Source organism: Notolabrus celidotus, chromosome 12 (genome assembly GCF_009762535.1).
Source record: "Notolabrus celidotus isolate fNotCel1 chromosome 12, fNotCel1.pri, whole genome shotgun sequence".
NCBI lineage: Eukaryota > Metazoa > Chordata > Actinopteri > Labriformes > Labridae > Notolabrus > Notolabrus celidotus.
The window spans coordinates 8,402,333-8,424,902 of record NC_048283.1 but is presented as its reverse complement, the minus strand read 5'-3'; the positions used below and the strand labels follow the sequence as shown (position 1 = coordinate 8,424,902).

The following is a 22,570-nucleotide window of genomic DNA, read 5'->3' as shown; positions in this document are numbered from 1 at the left end:
AAGTGAGAAACAGCTCGACTGACTGGGACATGGCTGTCATGGTTTCCCAATGGACTGTTGTGGAGAAGAGACCCTTTGGACCTCATAAGAAAAGAGCATTCATTAAATGTACAGCTGGACATGAAATGACGTTCTTCATGACTTCACATTGAGGAGCATTAGGTCTCATTTTTGACTAATGAATCTGGCCCTGCCTGTTATAAGGAGTCTACTGCCACTCATTGCTCATTGGTGGATTAATGTTGGATCTTTATAATAGCCGCATTAGCCTGAATATAGGACGACCCTGATTAGTAGACCACCCCCCCTATTCATGACTAGTTTTTAGAGAGTCTTTGAAGACCAAATCATTTGATGCAAAAAATTTTTTTAATTGGCAATAATGATAAAAAATACATTGAATGTCTCTTGCAATTAGATTGGCACATTCAAATGAAATAAAATGTGATCACGTTATCAGTAGTTTAATACCACAAAAATTAAAATATCCTGCAGTCTATTGGATGGATGATGGATTTGCTAATGGGCACACCTTTGATCTGTTTTTCTGTAATGTTGCGACGCCATATTTCTTGTGATAGAGTTATGTCTGAATAAGGTGAAACAGAATGGACATAAATGCATATGCATAAATAAATGCACGCTTTTATGTCTTTTCTGGCTCACCAACCTCAGACATTACACTCTGATACCAAATTTTGTGTCTGTTAGTCAGTTTTTTAATGTCTCTGCTGCATTGATAACAGTCATTGATAACTGCCTCAGTTGTTGGTTAACTTATTCTACTTTTGAACACCTTTGTTCACCCTGTCCCTCCATCTTTTAGCAGTGAGTGACAGCTGGCCTCAGCCATGAAGCATACACGTGCTTTACAGATAAGGGTTGCCATCTGTTGGAATTAATATTGGCATTTAATTATCCATCCATCCATCCATCCATCCATCCATTATCTTTACCGCTTATCCCGTTCGGGGTCACGGGGGGCTGGAGCCAATCCTAGCTGACTTCGGGCGGTAGGCAGGGTACACCCTGGACAGGTCGCCAGACAGACAGACAGACAAACCAGTAACCTTCTTGCTGTGAGGCAACAGTGCTACCCACTGCACCACAGTGCAACCAAGGCATTTCATCAGTAAACCCCAAATATAAGATGATCCCACTTTTGTATTGAGAGGCAAAATAACCTCATATATTTGGGTCCTTGCGGTAATATTGCAAAGATTATGACCCAGACATGTTCTGTAGCGTGTCATAAGAGTACTTTGTTGTAATCTGGCGCTTTAGGAATGAAAATATATTGATTCAAAATAATAGAAATAAACTTATCAGAAATACAGATATTAAATTAAATTGTTATTTTTTTGGTCATACCATTCTGAATTCTCATCCTGAAACTTGAGAACTGCTGTAAGTGTTTTTAGTCATGTAGAAAAATAACTGTACATAATCCATGACTATTAAATTCCATTAGCAAAGTCAGAGTTTCATGCAGTATTTATTTGACACAAAAATGTATTGACAGCGATGCCTCTACTTCCAGGGTGCAGCCTTTACTGTGTGGTAACAATGCAGCATATCTTAAAGCCATGCCTGGGTGTATTCCGTTGTCATGACTGACATCCTCTATAGTGAAAGCACTGAGAGATCAATGCATGCAGGGGCAGCACCTGTGCTGCCTGGAGCCCCACTAAAAGCCTCTGCGTCTCGTCTGAAGACAGAGCCAGCATCCCCTGGGACTCGCCTTACAGCAGAGAGAGGGAAACCCCACCCCCGACATCAGAGCTGTGGAAAGCAGAATCATACAGTCATCCACTGCTGGGAAATCAACGCGACTCCTACTATCTACCCAGTCTTCATCTCTTTTTTTTTTTCACTTGTGTGGTTTGAGCAGGCCTAATTAACTTTCTGTAACAAAGGGCTCTACCGCTGTTGCTCCACAGCCTTATTGGGCCAGCTTGCGGCATGATAGTACGAGCTGAATGTCACGCTCTCCTTGGGCCGATCAATCCAGGCGATCAGATATCAGACACCTGAGGGATGGCTCTAGCCACAGATCACTCACATGCACGCTCACACAGGCACACAATTGAAACACGTAGATGGAGAACGTTGCAGTGACACACACAATCGCAGGGAAAGAACACAAACATGCACTAAATCACATCTGGGGCCAAGGACGAGAGCTCGCCTGCAGACAGACGTGCTGAGCTGAGAGCTTTTTTCATCCCAAACATTTTGTCTTTCTCCTATTTCAGCCGTATTATTATCTGCATGTCAGCTTGATGAGATGACTCCCACATTGGGAAGACTCTGTTCAATGCAATTGCAGCACTTGTCCTGTGCTCACTGAGTGAAAATTTGGTACCTTGCTCAAGGTCACAGACCATGGTTTTCCTCAGGGGGGAGATGAAGTCAGACGTTCAACACCCTCTGTTCTCATGTCTACGTCTTTGCTCAATTTCTAATTGCCTCTGCACGAGGTTGTGGCCCGTGGGGAGAAATAGTACCAGCAAAGCAACCATTTTGTGTTTCCCTGTATTAGTCATTCAAAAAACAATCAGCGATGGTAAACACGCAGCTTGCCCTCCCTGGGAGTGTTGATGACAATCATTCTGTTAGTAGATCATCTGCCTCTAACCTGAAGGGATAACAATCACTCCCTTATGTAAACCTATGAAGAAATGATGTTTACAAAGCTGGGATGCATTATATACAGTGCTCTAAAAACTCACAGGCTCTTAGATGTTGTTCACTACAGAGAATAAAAGTCTCATTTGTCTGAATAACACTATTGTCAACCACCCATCCATCTGTACTTGGTTTTAAGACGGCCAGGAGTTCTCCTTTTTCTACCTCTCCTGCTCAATCAATACAGTCAGCAATAATACATGAGTGGAGCCTGCCTCTGTATCTGACCTTTTTTTTTTTTTTCTTCGTCTCCCTCTCTGATTCTTTCTTATCCTCACTGTACAATGCAAGGCTGTCTTTTCAACCTCATTATCCCCTACGATACATCTGCCCCCCACCCAACTCTCATTTGCACTACTCTCCAGCAAGGCTAACAATACTCTCCAGTGTTTCCATCATCAGCAAAGTGTTTTCCCTTGACACCGTCATGACTTCTCGTCTCCACTGCAGCAAATACCCCAATTTTTCTCCCTTCCTGTTTCTCCTCATTCTCCACTCTATTTCATTTCTCTACACAGTTTTGTTCCTAATAAAATGATGCCTAGTTGACGGGACCCCAGCAATTCTCTGTGGCGTGTCCACAACCCCTCGTAGCAGCAGAAGGCTACTGTGGACAGGCTTTGGTCTCCTACTGAGCAGCAGCTTTAATCTGCCTAGGGGATCACATCAAACAGCAATGCCCTTATGTGTCATTTGTAGAGAGAAAAAATACAGCATTACTTATTTACCATATTCACACAGCAGGCAATTCCCACTGACGTCAGTCTCAGGTTGAGAAGCTTTAATGTTTTTATAAAGTAGCAATGCTGGGTATCAGGTGGATTTAATTATTTATTGAATCAAAAAAATATAGCAATTGTTATAATTTTACAGTTTATTGATAAATGACATGAAGACAGGACAACTTATAGTAAAAAAAAAAAGCAAAGAATAAAAGGGTGATATTTCAATTTCAAACTACTTATTTTGTAGTCACTGGCTGCTTTTATACTACAGCTAATTCTAACATCGACCACTTGCTAGGACATGAGCCACAGCATTTCTACAATTACATTAGCTTTTATGTTGATTCCTGGCTGAATCTCTCGCTAACATTTGTAATCTAACGTGCTAAATCTCTGGCTTATATTTATTATTTTACTAGATACATCCCCAGCCAGCATCGGTTTTGTAACTAGCTACCACTTGTTAGCTGGGAAAACAGCTGGTTAGTTAGACAGCAGCTTATGTTTGTATTTTTTCCATTAACATTCATTAGCTTGGAATGTATGCCTTTTAATTGAGTTGTGTCTCTTTCCCAACAATTGATAGTTAGTTTGAGCTGGACCATCCCATTTTAAAGCCTCATATCCTCAGTTCCATCAAATATCTAGAAAACACACCCTGAACAATTCCTGTCCCAATTTAAGCAACTGAAATACCAAAACAATCCACCGTGCTAGCAACACTGATTTGTCTGTAGATATGTCAATCAGTGTTCGGCTAAGGCCATTGCCATTTCAACAAATGGGAAAAACATCCCTAATGTACAGTGTGTCAATCTTCAATGCTGTTTTATTTCTTAGCTTGGGACTGTTGCTTAGCTAGCTCAGTCTATCATACGGACAGGACTTGCTGCCTAAAGTCAGGTTGGCTAGCTGTAATGCCAATAAGGGAAGTCAGTGTTTTCCAAAGGGTTACATTAAGAATACGATAAAAATAAAATATGATTACACCTTGAGGTCATACATGTGGGTTTGTAGTTAAAGCTGCTGTTGGTATGAATGGTGTAAAAAAACTTTACTTTTTTTCTGCTGGGTTTGGAGCAAAGGTCATAATGTCCATCGGTACTCATCAGTAAGTGTAGTAATTTGAGACTACTGCAAAATCTCTGCGTTTTCCCAATTCCTTTGTATCAAGCAATGTTAATATTCCCCTCGTTCCTGTTATGACGGACCAATCATAGCTAATCTCCAATCCTCTGTCCTGATTGGTTAAGGGGCGGCCCCTACTACGTCCTCCGATTGGTTATGAGTCCGACACTATCATGACTGCACACGTAAATCTGTGTTGGGGGGGGGGGGCAGTGTTGACATTCAAAGTCCCTCTCTCTGAACAGATGTTAACTCTGTGACTACCAACAGCAGCTTTAAGTCCAAGTGTCCCTATTTGGATGTTTGAACATATGGTCAACATAAAGGGCTGAATGCTAGCATAAGCTGTTGTCTGGTCAACGCTAACAGTTTAGCATACATGTTATGTCAGTGAAAAGGAGACATTTGGCCATATTTTAGATCACTCATTAGGTGCCAATCAGTGTAGAGGAAGTGAATTGATGATTACTGCTTACAATTTGGAATAAAGCAGTATGACAATTCAACAGTATGTTAGCTTAGCACCCTGAGCATGACGTCAGAGAATAATGGCCAGTGTGTAAATATGGTTGATAGTCTTTGCAGTTTACATCCTGTTACAGACTCACTTTCATTGTATTTCTATGTGTGGACGCAAGGAAGAGTAGTTCCTGGGTGGAGAAGCTAATGGAGCTCCAGTTCAATAGAATAAAAAAAGAATATAAATAAACCAACAGCTGCTGCAGTTTCATGAAGAGTTCCCCAACATGTAAGCATAAATAACACACTTGTTGGACAATCCCACACAAACACACTCAAGCTTTTAAAACAGACATTGGGGTTCATTTGCTTGTGTTTTCAGGATTATTTGGTAGCAAAGGGAAGAAGTGGTAAGTAACAAGCGCTCCAGTGACGCGCACAGCCAAATCAATCCCAATCTGAGCATGTCCACTTACTCTCCTCCACGCGGCACTGCCAATATGTGGAGCAAACGTCTTCCTGGATACTGGAGTAATCCAATCAAAATGCATCATGGGGATACCATAATGTGCTCATTTGTACAGCTGCAAAGGATTCTCTTCAAGGAAATATGCTGAAATCAATAACTCAAACCCTGCCTGCTCTCAGCTCGTCCTTTTTAAAAAGTTCAAATTAGGTTTGCAGGGGTAATCAAATGAGAGTTTTTGTTTTTGCTCTCACAGTTGAAAAGAAAAGCTTCGGCTTATCTTAAATACAACATTAGAGTGAATAAGAAGGTCATATCATTCAATCTGAGCTTGGGATTTTGTAACATAGTTAAAGTGGAAAGAGAATGAAAAGGCAGAAGATTCTGTTGGAGTGCGTATAAGAGATGCATCATTTTTTGCCTTCACTCGTTCCCTTTCTGAAGGGAAATGGGCTTAGGAATTCAATCAGCTTTGGAGAGCCAAAGCTGTATGTGATCCAGCTCTGCCTCGGTGTCTGTGTCCTGCGTGCAGCAGTGAAAAGAAAACAAACAAACAAAAAAGATCAAACAGGAAAAAAAAAAGAAAGGAAGACATTCAACCAGGCGGCAGCAGAGCGTAAACATAATGCAGCGCCGTTTCAGAAAAGCCAAGGATGTCCAGGCGGTGCATCTAAATTATGCTTTCAGGAGATGGAAACAAAATTAAACCTACAAAACTTTTTTACTAGACCATGTCTTCTTGCCATCTGGCTCAAGCGCTTCAATCTCGGTTACACCTTTATGCTGTTGGCTGAACACAAGCGAGTGCTGTGGTATTGATCCAGTCGTACACCCCTTTTATTATCTCTTCTCCCATCCAAAGGCAGCTTTCCGCTTTGATAGCACCACTGTCGCAGAAAAGCATAAATTCTCAAGCCCATTTGCTGTGAGGGGGCGGATAAATGGATGTGAAATCGAGCCATGAAAAGCCAACATGGCATGGTGGGGAATTTTCATCCTGAGCTCATTAGGAAATGCATGTTTTCTTATGTGTGAGCTGTGATGTTGCAGGATATGCTGATAGGATGTGGGGTTTTTTGTTGTCTCTGACTCCCACATTTTCATGAATGCCTCTTAATTGGGAATGTTTGTTTGGGCTTTTGTGCTGCAGATATTCTTTGGCACACAAGCCGTGGGAGAAATGGAGCCCTTCTCCGGCTCGTCAAACTAACAGTGGGCTATAGAGGGAGGTGAGGAAGAGGGTCCTGAGGCCTCTCTGAGCTTTGTGAGAATAGGGGCAGCTGTGTGTCAGTGAGACCAGAGTAAATAGGGCTGTGTGGAGTCACAGAGCTGATCAAAGGCGTCAATCACAGTTTGTTGTCACAGTTTCCTGCAGACAGTGGATAACCTCAAAGTCAAAATTCTTAAGAAGCTAACACAGCGTTAAATGCAATCAGTTTATCTGTGAGTCTGGAGGTGCAGTTAGGTTTGAATTTACAATCCCTATTTTGCCTTTAAGATCCACTGTTGCCTTTAAAGTTCAGAGAAAAAGCTACGAAAGTAAGAGATGCTCCAGCAGGGGAACTGCACCTGTTGTTTTGTACCTCCACACAAGCTCACACACCTCTATCTCCTCTTTATGTGTCGGAGAAAACGGGGCACATGAAAAAAAGGTGCCAAGGTTTGTTCTTCCTGCAGGTATGCTAATAAGATTCACTAGAAGGAGAATTTTCTCTCTTCGCTTTATTTCCTCATGCATGTGCTAAGCCTCAGGGGACTCCTATGCATATATTACATTACTGCTCATGGATTAGCATGAGTTTGTGGAGGGATATGTGTGTATGTGCTTTTGAATCCATACGTTTCTGCAGAAGCTCTAAGTAACACGCCCTCAGTGAAATATATACCTGCAAACGATGCTCTAAGGTCTTGATCTTCCACCTGCTCGCATTTTATCCCTTTCTATTTCTGAGCATGCACAACCAGACTTTCAGGCCATCTCCAATTAGGGAAGTTACACTGCTCCCACACCACAGCTATAGTGCCCAGTGTGTACATCTTGCCCTCTTCCTCACAGTGTGTGATCACAATGAGGGGATGCGTGACTGCTCATGATTGAGCCCTCTTTAGCTAACAGGTGCTATCATCTCTGCAAACCTGCAGATTTAAAGTCCTCACAAAAGGTGTAAAAAGAGAACAAATGTATGAATTATCAGATCACAAAAGGAAGGCGCAGCATGAAATCCCAGGCGGAATGGTAATTGAAAGTGGGCTTTTGGATTTCAGGATGAGAGCAGGGGAAAAAAAGCTGAATATCAGAGGAATAAGTGGCTCCTTGGATTGGTGCAGGTAAACCCAGGTGATTTCAGGCTCTGTTGGTGCTTTCTGAATCAGTCTGGCATGAAATAGACAATGCAATTTGGATGAATGAAGTAGTCCAGCTCGTTCTTTCAATTGAGACCACTTTTAGGAGTGTCTAATTATTAGTTTTATCAGTTTATTATCGTTGGAGGCAGGCTGCTGGACAAATCTTGTAAGCCGGTTGGTGAAAGCCTGGCTCTGTGTCCTGGACAAGGTTTAAGAGCTGCCTCTCTCCATGTCCTCCTCCTTATCGCTTTCTCCACTTCCCTACAACAACCCCCTCCAGCTTCCCTCCTTCCAAATCACAGTCTTTGCACCTGTAACCCCTGGGTGAAAGATGATTACACCTTCCAAAGCAGAAATTGAACCGAGTGCTTGGTCCTGACCTCACTTGCACACCTCTGCCTCCTCCCACCTCCACTAACGAAATGTGGCAGCAACAAAACAACCATTAATACAGGTGTGCATCTATGACATGACATACAACATAAGGTACTTACAAATTATGAATCTTGCAGGAATATCTCAGAAACTTTGCGTCTACACTTGATTTGTTTAATGGAGAACTTGCAACATAACGCCTCCCTCAGACCCCCACCATCTGAAGCTGCTTAGAGCAAGCAGGACAGTGGACCAAAGGCTATAATTTCTAATTCACTAGGCCCAGAGGCTAAATAACGGGTAGTCACTGTGCCTATCTCTGCATGCTGCATATCCTACAGAGTCACTAACAAACTCATTTTCCCCACTATAGAGAATCACAAACATTTTGTCAGAGATCTGTGAGAGCGCAGACGTAGAAAGAGGAGAGGTAGGTAAAAACACCAAGGGGAGATTGAGGTTGAGGGCAAGAAGGAAAAAAATGGGGGAAAGATGTGATGGATTGAAAAGAAGGGTACGGGCTGTTAGAAGTGAGATGAGATAGCGTCAAGGTGGGGGGAGAGGAGAGGAGAGAGAGAAGGAGAGGGAGGGAAGAAGGGGGGACACCAAGAAAAGCGACACACTTTCCGGGCTTATTTACACGTAGCTGCCAGTATGACAGGTAATTTGGGCAAATTCTCCACAGAGCCTGCAGCAGACGGCGGGGGGATAAAGACGAAAGGAGAGAGCAATAAGAGAGAAAAAAAAGGGGAAGGGAGGAGAGACGGAGGAGGGGATGAGGGGAGACGTGCACAGACTACCTGACACGGCCCGAGTTGGGTCTGAGACCAAGACAGCAAATGGGTTTCCAGATTCCAATCAGAGCAAAGGGGTGGGGAAAGGAGGTGGGGGCAAAAGGATGGAGGGAGGAGGGTAAAACTGGGACTGAAGTCATCCTGTTGACAGAGTCTGATCATTTTATTTATCTGCAGCAAGGAAGAGATATCAAAAGCACTTCTTAATTCAGTTTCTCTTCCTGTTGAGGCTGAAAGATCAAGCAGAAGGCATGAACGGATGAAGCAAAAGGAAAAGAGAGGGAAAAAAAACTGCATATCCAGATTTCCAGATTTATTCAGGCTCTGATTTATCCACTTGTTTTTCTAACTTGTGCTTCGTGTGTGCATGTGTGTTCTCCTGTGTGCAGGCAGGTGTGCGCTCCTCTCGGTACACTTCACAGCAAAGCAAGCCTGTTAGACTGTATTTATAGAATGCTCTTGTTCTCATTCAGTGCGTGGCTGTCTGTCAGTGCTCAGAGCCAATTAGAAAGCACTTGTTAATGGAGCCGCCGCCACCGTGTGTGGGTGTGATGACTTTATTCTCCCTCAAAGTGACAGCGACGGAGGTGTGGACGGTAAGAGAAGTAACAATGAAGGTGGTAACGAGGTGTTTGTCCCTGTAGGTGGAGGTCCAAGGGGGTTTAAAAAGGGGCACATGAGCTGACCAGACCCTCCACTGGCTTCCACTTCCTGAGGTGACTCATGCTTTAAAGGAAGAGAAGCCCTGACCCTTTGTTGACCTTTTAACTCCACCTCCCTTCTGTGCTCAAAGCCTCAGGCACCGTAGCTGTGACCTGTCCTTTTCTTGTCACACACTGACACATTCACATCACAGCCATGGGCGCACGCTGCACACATGTGAATACTCCTGATATTAGTCCAGCTTCTAGGACTCTGAATTCACTTAAACTCACACTGAGAATAGGCCTGGTTATTTTATGTGTGCATGACAGTCACACACATGTGCTGAAAGTAAATTACTGACAGAAACACCCTCCACACGTCCAATTCAAGTGCGCTTAAACAGGTTACACACCATCTGCAACCCAATCACCATCACGCAGAGCAGCGCATCCAGTGCAGCGCAGCAGTATGCGAATTAACCATACAGCAGTGCAGAGCAACAGATGTCCAGCACATCAGAATGAAGCAACAAGGGGAAAATGGATAGACAAATGGGACTATATGAGTTGATGGAGAAATATTGGAAGGAAAAATAGAGACTTCAGGGCTGAAGCTTCAAATATCATACAAATCAGATTTGGTGGTTCATTTGAGGAGTTTTCATTAGCACCAGCTGTAGGCTGGACATGAGAATACTGTTGGCTGACTACAGTCTTGGTGTTTCAAGTCAGATGATTATTGTTGATCATATTTGTACGAATGAAGAACAAAAGGGTCCTCAGGTATAGCTAAGGATAAACAAGCTTGCAGCACCTAAAGCTCCAAAGAAAAGCAACGTAGAGACTGATTGGTATGAGAAACTTGTTCAAATCTATTAGCCATTTTTTAAAATAGGTATAGATCTTAAGAAAGCACTCAAAAGTGATAAAAAAGTGAAGGTTTTGTCACCAACTATTAATTCTATTAAATGTTCATGTTTTTTTTCCACCAGTGTCGGGGGTTCTCCTTCCGGACTCAAAATACTGTTGGAAAAAAAACAGGCGTAGCCGAAAAACGTAATTTTAGTGATGTGTCCCCCTGTGTCGAGGCTTCGAAGCGTGTGCTGAGTAATCCAGGAAGATTTCTGTGAAGCGCGTATCGAGGCTTGTGTTAATGTCATATGTGGTGACGTTTGAAGCCTCGCGAGCCGCCTGTACCACGTGACTGATTCAGGAACCGGTTTGGTGCACGATTCAAAATATAAAAGGGGCAGCGCACAGTCACAACCTTATCCCCAATTTGTTTCCATTTTCACTTTGACTTTCCCATTGTATCATAAAGACAGACCATATTAAGAAGTTCATTATTTATGTGTTGGCATCACAAACATCATTCACTTATTCAATTCAAAGCTTCACACACCAAAAGGGGTCGTGTCGTTATAATCACTGCACTTATTTTACATTTATAGTCCACTTGATGGAGCAGTAGAGCAAATGGAGCACCATGAAGCTTTGGCCCATGAGGGAACCAATTGGATGGAAAGCCTCAATGCTTCAAGAAGCTTCATCTCACCATCATTGCTCACTTGACAAAAAACAGAAAACAGAGGTTGTTCGTCCAACAAAACACAGTGGCGTTACCTGCTCAGTAACTTGGCTCAACTGCCAAGAGAGCCAAAACCAGCCCTCTTTCAAAGGGTGTAGCCCCTCCCACTGGGCATTCAAAATCACAATGTTTCCCAAACAATTATAACCCTACATTAAGGTAATTTCAAGGTGATTAACCTTACACACAATCCAAAGAACACAAACATGTCCACAGGCATTTGCCTTACCTAATTCAAACACAATAATTTAGAACAAACAAAAAGATTAATTAACCACGGTCACATGGCCACTTTGGCCACCATACATCTATATTGGGTGGGCACCAGACGCGCTCGGTTTGCGCAGTCTGGACACAACCTGGTTGAGCCCGAGCCGGTAAGTGCAGTAACCCAGAAACAAAGACAACACTGATAGAGCTTCAAAGTGTGCACCCTAAGAAACTCTGGAGGGAGAGGGGAAAAGGATGGTGGCATTCACCGGAATGAATTAAGTGCTGTTAGGAACGGGAAAAGCTTGGTGCGTGTGTGTGTGTCGGTGTTAGCGACGGTGCCACTCCGTCACGACCAGGGAATCTGCTTAAGTCACATGATTCATCATATTCACACATAGCAACAGCAATGTTCAAGTGGCATAGCATATATTAGCAGCTAAAATGGTTGCAAAAGTAAGCAGAACATGTCACATTTGGTTAAAACAAAGGAGGGCGACTAATGTGCAGACATGTTAAGATGTATCGAACAAAAGAACACAATGCAAAAGGTCAAACAAAAACTTACTTTAAATGTCCTGGCAAAGTAAAGTCCAAACAAGAAGCAGGAACGCAGGTTAAAGCACCGTTCAGACTCAATGATCCAACAACACAAGGGAGGAAACACAGAGACTAAATAGACACTGGGTAACAAGCAACAGGTGTGGGCACAGGAGGACACAGGTGAAACTAATCAGAGTGGAAGGAAAAACTCAAGGGCAGTAAGTAAAACTCAACCAGACACACAAGGGGCAAGAACAACAAAATAAAACAGGAAGCACAATAGACATGACTTAGAAACACCAGGAAAGTACACGCACATGCAATATAACACCAGAAATGGACAACTAATAAACAACACAAGGAGACTATATGATACAAGAAATGCTAACTGAATAACAACACTGGAAAGACTGAAGGATAATAAACTATTATCAGAAAAGGGAGAAAAAAGATCTGAAAAACACTGAAAAAAGTATAAATGACACAGGAAATGACGAGATGAAATACAAAACAAGGAAAAAAGAAATACAAACCACACCAAAACACAACACTTAATGTATGTAGTATTTGCAGGAATGAGATGAGCTGGATTCATGAGAGTTGCTTTAAATAAATTTCTCCAAGGTTTGTTCAATCAGATATCATTACTTAAGAGAAATGTGATCACAATAATAATGTCTGTCCTCATCTAAACCTTTGAAATGAATAAATTATCAGTAGTATAAAGAATTCTGTTTTCTTCAGGATCAAAAATGTTTTATTCATATGAAAAATGTTTGAAGAGTAGCCTTGGACATTCTGATTAAATTATCACAATTAGACAAAAAACAACATGAAACCCAGTTGGTGCTCACTAGGATGCTTTAACAAATTTTACAAGAGTTTAGTAGAGTGGTTGTTTGGCCACCTGGTGGTATAAATATGTGAATGACATAGTTAATGGTTGGCTGATATATAAAACAGATCACTTATGCCAATACCTGTTCTGTTATTAACTGCCTACCATCTTTAAGAAAAGATGTATCTACACCCCTACATTATATATATTTTTTTTTATTTAACTATTTTTTAACCAGATGAGAACCCATTGAGATCAAGACCTCTTTTACAAGGGCGACCTGGCCAAGAGGTCAGCAGCACACGTCAAAATAAAAAGTAAAAAGTGCAACTAATTTGCAAATAAAGTGCAATTTGTGAACACAAAACAGCATTTTTTAAAATCACAGGCACTGTTTTGTGGTCTCTGTCTGTCTTTTAAGATGGAGCCAAAGGCTTCAAGTGAAATAACATCTGACAATTTCAAGTCCTTCTGAAGCGTATTCCATGATTCCAAGCAGTAGGAGCAGCAAAACTAAATGTCCAAACATCGGGAGCACACATTTGTAAGATGTATACTCCAACATCTGTGGATAGTTTGGCTTCAGTTAAACTTTGTGACAATAGGGGCGCCATTGTCCCAGCATGTAATAGATTACGCCCCATATACAGAGACTATAGTCCTTGTTGCTGTAATCGCTTGTGTGACAATTTGATGCATGTCCTCCCCCCACTCTCTACTCCCTACATTTCCCACTCCTCTTCAGCTGTCCTATCCAACAAAGGAGGAAAAGCCCAGAAATATAACTTGAAAAAAATGACAACTTTGTGACAATAAACACTTCAGAAATATGAACATTATATGATGGTAACACTTAAAAACAAGCTTCTTAAAGCACCAAAGACGAACTGATTTTACATGTTTCATGTATTTAGGGCCTGTGTCCATCAACACATTTTTTTTTTTTGCACTGGCAGCACCTAAGACCTCAATTTCAGAGTGCTTCACTTGAGTGGTTTCTATTGCTGGGTTATATAAGTTGTTTGATGGCATTTATGCTTCCCGTAGTTGTGATGGTCAAGTCTTTCCTATAATGCTCTGGGTCTTTCATATTTGCTTTCATTCGACAGAAATACCATAGAAATAGTGTCCCAATATTAACTGATAGATAGCAGGGGTGTTCTGAAAGTTAAACTAAGAAACACAGTATCAGTTTTGTAAAGAAATAAGGCAGGAGCCAGCACAAAGAAATGGCTTAATGGAGACAGGCCCTTGTGGATGATAGTGGCTCTGTGACAGACTACCAACCTGTTGAGGGTGTACCGTGTCCTATGCCAAATGACAACAGGGATCAGCTCCAGCCCCCACAACCTCAAACAGTATAAGTATTATATATAATCAATGTATTTTTTTTTGCCATGTCAGGATGTTTTAAATATGTGTCTTTGTTTTTAAGGAGAAAGACATTTTGCTCCATTGATGCTGAGAGAGTTTTAAGTGAGCGACAATACATTGAATCTTTTGAATCTTTTGAATCTGGAACAAAATCCAGATATTTCACTGAAATTACACAAGTAAACTATGGGTCATCTCATTCTCAACCAATGTTTGAAATAGTTGGTTCTTAAAAAACAGCTCTAGGCCCTTTAAAGAACCCACACTAATTTAGATGAAGAACAGATGAAAAGTGGTCAGAAAGAAGGTCCAATCTGGGGATGGCTTCAGATTCCGGGGAGCGAGCACAGTCTGGGTGGGCTGTGGGGTGATTGGTTGAAGAATGAAAGCAATGAAATACAATCAGAGACAGTGAGAGAGAGGATTACCTCTTTTGCTTCAGTGGAGTATGTAATTGTGAAAAAAAAAAAAAAAAGTGACTCGCTGTGACAACAAAACACAATAGTGCTGCAGAGAGCCGAGAGTGATGCTGGGAATTAGTGGCAGTGATAAAGATGGAGATAACAGTGAGGAGATGGGGAGGAAAGATTGGACTGATTATCAGTGTAGATGATAACAGTGTTGGTGGTTATCATAATGAAGGTGGTGAGGATCAAACGAGGCATAATGTCTTGATGATATGACAAAAAAAGATGACTTGATTAAAATTGCTACTGATGCCAGAGATGATAGTAGTATTTTGTTGGCACAATTTTAATCACAGAGATTCCGGATTTAACATTTTATGCCATAGTTCAATATAGCAGAGAGGGAGAGTTTGCATTAAATAGATCCCTTTGATTTTTTAGCATTTGAAACACATATAAATTCATGAATATTCCACCATAAATACTGGCCTGGGGTATCAACACTGGTGCCACTCATTCCCTTTTATTTCAAATTCAGTATGACTGTTAACCCTTAAAAATTAAATTAGGCCCACATAGTTATTTTTACACCTACAGAAGCAAATTATTCTTAATTTAATTAACTTTAAGCTTTTAAGCTTGTCCACCTTCTCTCCCTCTCAGACGGTGAAGGCCCCCCCCTTAACTCTTGTCACCCATACTGATGAGCTGTCTACTATCTTGCCTCGGGCTGAGCTAGCCAGCATCCAGAAAGGCCAACAGAGGTGTAGAAGAACTGGACAAATGGAAATTGGCAATATAAATGAATAATTAAACTTTCAGTAATGAGTCCTGTCTGGGTATATTTGGTCCAGGTGCCAAAAAATGGTTGCATTTCTCAGCTAATGCCCTCTTGTGGCCGGATCCAGAATCACTCCAGTACGAGAGTGTATTACAGGCTGATTAGAGGGAGATCTTTACTCTGGTCCCTTGGTATTACAGCAGGGATATTACATTGTGCTGTCTGCTTGGTGAATATCAAGTGCTGTGAGTGGGAGGAACTTGTGTCTGTTAATGTCTGGGCGCTGTTATAAGATTATTTACAGGAAATTAAATTCTGCTTTATGTAAACAAAGTAGGAAAACTCCAGTAAGGGTGTTTGAGCACTGATATAGACAACAGTGGCTCTGTCTGCTTGATCCAGCTGCTTTTTGATAGAAAAATGTTAGAAATCTTGCATAGATATAAAAAATGTAAAACCGGTCAGCTCATGATAACTTCAGTTTATTCAACATCAGATGCAGTAATGTGGGATACCAGTCCCAGGTGCGGAGACATTTGTGCATTTACCTCTTTTTAGGACTAAAGTTAATTCTGTAGTCAATGGAATGGAAATTTAGAATTCAAAATAAGTGGATTAACCCTCCTATCACCCCATTCAATGATTAACATCTCTAAGCTAATGACTAACATCATTTTGTTGGCTTCATATTTCATGACTTTTCCTAATTTAATGGGGATAACTTGGAAAACGTCAAATTAAAATGTTGATATGTTCCAATTTCCTGTAAAAAAAAAGTTACATATAGGTGTTCCTCGGGGTCAATTTGACTCCAGGCTGTTTTAGGTGTGTATAACATAAGAAATATCAACATTTTACACACATTTGTTTTGGTTGTTTTGGATGATATTGAGGTCACTATAGCCAAGGACACTTCTGCATGTGACAGTAGGAGCTGGGATCAAACAGCCAACCTTTAGATTGAGATATAATATTTCCAGCCAGCATGTCTCTAAAGACATTCAATTATGTGTCCTGTGTCATACGTTTTGATAACATAGAAATATGGCATGACATGACTCGCAGCAGTTTGATGGTCTGTTTTACAAATAAAGTCCTTCTAAATGCTTTAAATTGTGTTTATTCTTTAAATATATTTTATTTACAGGGTATTTAGGTAGTCAACAAAGAAACAAAGTACCTGACACATACACCTGGGTAATAATCAGTTTCTGGAGGTTTAAATTGCTGGGGTCAAATTGACCCCAAGGATAAAAGATGTTAGTAAATTTGAGGGTAACAGGAGGGTTAACTGGGAGAAAAAACTCAAAAACAGTCAAAAATGGAATGACTTATTAAACAGCTAAAAACAGGAACACAGAGACTTGGGGTAAACGGTGTCTGATTGGTTTTGCAGAGTGTGGCTTACATTAGCAGAGCTAGCACCACCAGCTTTCAGTCCTTAGTGCAGGTCAACCTCTACATGCCTGTGGTGGTTACACATTAATCTATTTTTGTGGTTATCTGCCAGTTTAGTCAGACACACATACATACATCTTTATCTCCATTTTCTAGATTAAAATACAGCAAAACCCAAAATTGTATAATTCTGAATTTGCAAGGACTATTGAGAGTGACCAAGTTGAATTGTTTAGTTGAATACATGTGCACACACATAGTAAATGCTGTGTATAAATTCTGAGCTTTTTACATTAATATTTTTGGTAGGTATTGTGCTGTCTTTAATCTGGACCTTGACTCTGCAATAAATATCCAATCTCTACTTATCTATTTATTTTAGCTTGTTTCGGCTTTTGGGGGTTGTCTTTTTGACTTTAGAATTGCTTGTTCTGAATAATATTTAATGAGAAAATGCACAACAGAAATCTCATTCCTCAAAATTCAAAATGTGCACAAATGCAAGCACTACCTAGGTGCACTGATTTAGTCTTATTTTAATGTCAAAATTAGCATACTGGATAGGATTCAAATACACAGCTACATATCTGGTTATGTTGTCTTGCTACCACAAACTAGAACTTTATAAAATGATATAATGAACACTGTACTTGCATGAACAGAGCTTTGATTAACTGGTCTTTACACTGACCCCAATCTGGGGAAATCCCAGATATGGCCTGACTCTGTCTTGCTTTACACAGGTAATGTATGGCAAGGTCATCCGTCAACCCTGGGTAATTAACTCGGTGGTCTGAAAACACGCCTTTAGGATACCATTAACCCCTGCTAGCCTAACAAGACTGTGCAAACACAGACTAAATACACCAGCAAACACACATCTGTGGAGAGAGTGAGTGGGAGAGTGGGGAGGAAAATCCATTTCATGAATATTGGATTTCATTATGAGGGTGAAAAACAGCTTTGCTGAGGATCATTCTTTAATGACCCAAAGTCCACATGCATGAATCTTTTAGCAGTGGCTGTCTGTTTGATAAGGGGAAAGGAAAGAGAGAAAAAAGAGAGCCGTTTCTCCAGTGGGTTTTGACAGACCATGAGACCAGACCGGGATTGAACTCCTGGATCATGGACTCAGACAATCTTTCGGACAGGTAGGTCATCCCGTTGCAGACGCAGAAAAAGGCCAAATGAGGTTTCAGTTCAAAGACACGCTTGTTGCTGTTTCTCAAATCTATGAAAACCTTCAAGGAGGAGCAACAGATTTTGGGTCCGCATTGAATGTTTGTGTCAAATCTTTCAGCTTGGCTTATCTTTTGAGATGCTTGGGGCTGAGCTTATTTCTTTGTTCAGGGTTTGTTTTCAATATGAGGGAAGAGGCTTGCAGTTGAGAGCCTCTCATTCCCCCTCAAACTGATCCTCACTGATTGGCCAAGAGGTCACACTCCTCACTTTACCCCTCTCCTCTCTCTCGAGCAGCAAGACTCCACCACACTTCAGTTTGTTGCCTAGCCATCAATTCACCAAGATCTCACCTTTGTGGCCACGGCCGAATCTACCTTGACCCAGCTTTTTTAGCTTGTGATCCAACCAATGTGGAGCCTTGTTTTTATTCCACTGAAATCCAACAGCAGGATTTGTCTTAGTGTCTTATTCTGGAAATAGAAGGCTATCATATTCGGTATTTTATTTTCATGCTAACAAATTTGCATTGAATCAATCAGTGACTCAGAGGTGTTTGACATTATGGTGAGTAACTGGTGCGAAATAGCAATAAAGCTAACATGCTGGGGAACATGATGTAAGTAAATATTAGTCAGTGCTGCATGGATGAGCTGATTTGTCACATTAAGTCGTGACTCTGCTGCTAAAAATCAGGATTTTATAGCTGTATCAAAGCACATTTATATGCAACAAACAACCCAGAATATCTAAAAAGATAAGATGAGATCAAAAGGCAAATTGTGAATGAGATCAAAAGCTTAAAGCTAATACGGAAAAATGAAACCTGCTATAAATCACTGGTAATTACAGTTAACACCATATTGGTTTTCTTTTATTAATTTGTTTTCTGTATTTTGAGGGAAAGCAAATGTTCCCCGATTATGGAGCTACTTAAAATTAGCAGCTCCATCCGAAGATGCAGGTGGAGTAACACAGGCATGAAATGAATGTGGCAACCAACCTGGCAGAGCTAATAAATAAAACAACCAACCACAGCCACACAAAGCCCTCCATATGGTGCATTTCTGCCTCCACCAACTCTATCTTACTCATCCATCCTTTATGCAAAGTCCATCTCAGGAGATTCCTTACCCTTTCTAGTCTCACCAATTAGCTTCGCTAATTCAGCATTATCCCCACCTTCCAACACCATATTTGTAGAACTCACAACAGGAGGTACACCTACACCTGACCTTCTTTGTAAGCTGTGTTTTTGCCAAGATGCTTCCAAAGTCCCCCCTGACTTCAGTAGGCTGTTAAATCAAAGGTATCCTGGGGTTTGTCTTTGGTACACTTTATAAATATATCATGTAAAATATGATGTATTCGGTTTAGGGGATTGCAAATTTTTTTCTTATAGTTCTTGTCACTGCAAACTCCATCCTTCTCCTGGGGTAGGTGCAGATAATGAATCTCCTTCTGTATACATGAATCACTCTCTGGCTTCCCGGCTGCAAATTTAAAACCTGTCCAATGGATCACCAGCTAGAGCACAATGTCTCAGGAACGCCTTGAGGGTATTTATTTAGATTCATTACCTGCCTGTATTAAATACTTCATTCTGATTGGTCAAAACCTCATTCCAGCAGTAATACATTCTCAACAGAAAAGGCAACACTCTGGACAACCTGGTCGCACTCGTCATTCTAAGGAGTCCAGCACATTTTACCTCTACCTCTACTGATGTTAGTTTCCATCTCGTGCTGGTCTTGAGAGTTGGAGTGTAATAACAGTTACCATGCACAGATCTAAGAGCAGCCTTAAGAGCTACTGGGCCTTAATGGCAGCAGAGCTGGTGAGTGCATCTCTATGTTGCCACTTGCTAGAAAGTAGATTGCATGTCTGTAGGAGGCAGGAGATAAAGTGCCTAGAGGGGACTCACGCATGCATGGGGAGAACATGCAAACCCCACGTAGAACGGCCCCACCTGGGATTCAAAGCAGGAACATTCTCGCTATGAGGCACCAGTGCTAACAACAGTACCACCATGCAGCCTCTGACAGTGTTCAGTTTAATGTTCGTGGAATTAGAGGGACTGATTTTTAGCTGTATATAAAATTACTCTGTAACCCAGTAAAACCATCATGTCAGAGTCCTGCTCACCATGTTGGGATTCTGATTTACATAATCGCCTGATTATAGATCATCTCTTATCTCACAAATCTCCATGTGGAGTCAAGGAGGAATCACATCAAGAGCTCTGTGACCTTGGAAAGTGTCTGTTTCCATTACCTAGGAATTCTTGGCCAATAAAGCCAACATTTATTACAAGTATCTTGACAAATAGCTGATGCATTGCAACCTGCTCAGGTCTTCATCAGGGCCAGTCAGCAGAGGCTGGCACACCTCTGTTGAGTTGCACTAATCAGTTGACTTGAGGATCATTCTCCTGGATATGCAGGCCAATTGGCTCAAAACAAGGAATAGTTTGAACCTTTACATTCTGGTTTGTGGGCTTATACAAAAAAGAGAGGCGGTAGTAGAAAAGGTCAATCATAATTTGTAAAAAAAAAAATCACAAAAGGATATCAGGCTGTCATCATAGATCTCACAGTATGAGAGTGAAATAGGTCATTATTTGTGCACATGACATGAAACAAGGTATTTATGATAAGCACATTCCCATAAACTTGCCTCAAAGGGAGTACAATGCAGTGTGCAGCTCAGCAGGTGGATGCTACTTTCATAACTAGTTGTGAAGATGTGGTGTTCCCCCAGGTAATCAGTGTAGGCATGGAGGGTTGGCAGCTCTGATGGTACCTTTTATCACATATGTCCACATCCCTTTAGGCATGAAGCTGCCCCAGAAAAAGCAAACAGATGGCCGTAGGTTGTGAGCTTGTGTCTTCTGAGTGAGCTGAGAGCAGGAAGTAGTGACGGGTGAGTGGGCACAGTTGGTGGGCTGGGGGATCCTGGTGTTGCGCGGTACAGCATAAACTTACAGGATATACATACTGCCTGGATTTTACATTGCATAAACTCTGAGAGACTGTAGTGCATTTATATCCAGCTCCGTGTTTGACTGAATAATCGCCTTCCTCTGAATTGAAATTTCAAAGACAAAGGATTTCAAAGCCAGTCGGACTATATGACTTGACAACTGGTGTTGTGCCATCTCTGCTTTCACACTTGTATAAAGAGAATCTCGGCTCATTTAGAAGTCTCTGCTTAAAGAAGAGAATCACTGCACTGCATCAGACTGCACTGTCAAAATGCTGACAACAGACATCTCTATACTTGGGAATAAAAAAACCTCGCCTTCGTGATGAAGGGAGCAGAAACGAGGCCTTAAATGACAGACTGTGGCTCAAGTGTTTCTAATTCAGCACATGATGTCAAACATATTTGCTGAAGTGCATCATATTCAGCTATTCAAACCAGATTTTAGAGACATAACATGTTTTAATCAACCCATTACACACATGATGTCACTGCTGTGAGTGTCTGGAATAATTGAACCTTGAGGCGAGACTTCTTCTGCCATCATAACTCCTCACATTAATTCACCACACTAAACCAGTCTGGTAAAAAAAATTTAATTAAAGGAAAATCAATACCACCAGCTGAATTCAGTCCAACATAGTTGGATTAATAAACGCTTTGTAAGGCTGAATTGAAATGCAATTATTTGCTGAAACTTCTTCTCACTGCAGACGCCAGGCTGCTATCTCTCTCTTTTCTCTGTGCTGTCCAACCCCCAAAAAATCTTAATAGAAGCGCAGTGTCAATAAGGCTTGATCATGATGGATTCAAGGGAGGATCAATCAAGTCGGCCTGATTGAGAAAACACCTGCACTGTCTGCCCCACATTTGTCATGTCTGATTTAGCTGCCTCCCTGCAGTATACAGATCAATTTTGATTACAGCTGTCAAAGCCCAAATAACAAACAAAAGGTAACTGCAGCTTTGATGAAGGACGTATTTATGATAAATCAGCCGACATGAAGTTTAATAAGAGGCGCTGAACTGGGCTGTTCATCTTCTATGGATCAGATATAAGCTGATTTAAATCTACAGAGCTTGTGGTCTTGCTCTGACATCAGTCTGATTCTGATTTTGTTCTACAAAAGTCCAATATTTTCATCTCTGACATTCTCACTTTTTGCCTTGTATTGACAACCTCTAATCACATCATCACTCAGGCTATGACAGAGCTTTTTATTTTATAATACTGTTATAAAGCATATCTATCACAGTGGTTTTTTTCCAGTGTCTGCAGCAAAAACACAGCGGTTTGTTTTTAAAGAGGCAGTGAAGCTCGCTCAGGGGATCATAAATCAAGACATTTATCTATAAAATGTCAACCGTTCCAATAACTCTCATTGTGTGTCAAGGTATAGAAGCTGTTGTCAGGTACAGATATTGACTTGTCAGCAAAAGTATGTTGTATTAGAGTACTGTTGTCCAACATTAAGCAGCTAATTGCCCTTTTCTGACACCTTCATTATTTCTTAATGGAATCTGAGGTCTGCTGGCCAGACAAAGGTCACGTCAATGCATTCAGCTCCCCCTCTGATGTGGAGCGAGTGTTGTGTTTTCGTGCTGAGACAAAATGATTTCACAGGCTCATTTCAGAGGGGAGGTT

The 22,570-nt window shown here is 41.2% G+C and overlaps 1 protein-coding gene and 1 long non-coding RNA gene across 2 annotated transcripts in view; both read right to left on the bottom strand.

The window, feature by feature from the left end:
- The window catches only part of iglon5 (IgLON family member 5), a 149,762-nt gene that overhangs the window by 104,062 nt on the left and 23,130 nt on the right, over positions 1-22,570 (bottom strand). The gene's annotated exons all lie outside the window — the stretch shown is intronic.
- LOC117823152 lies at positions 1,477-12,064 on the bottom strand. The gene is made up of 2 exons (XR_004633325.1): positions 11,992-12,064; positions 1,477-1,782 (listed from the first exon to the last, which is right to left on the bottom strand). It is a non-coding gene; the product is annotated as an uncharacterized LOC117823152 (long non-coding RNA).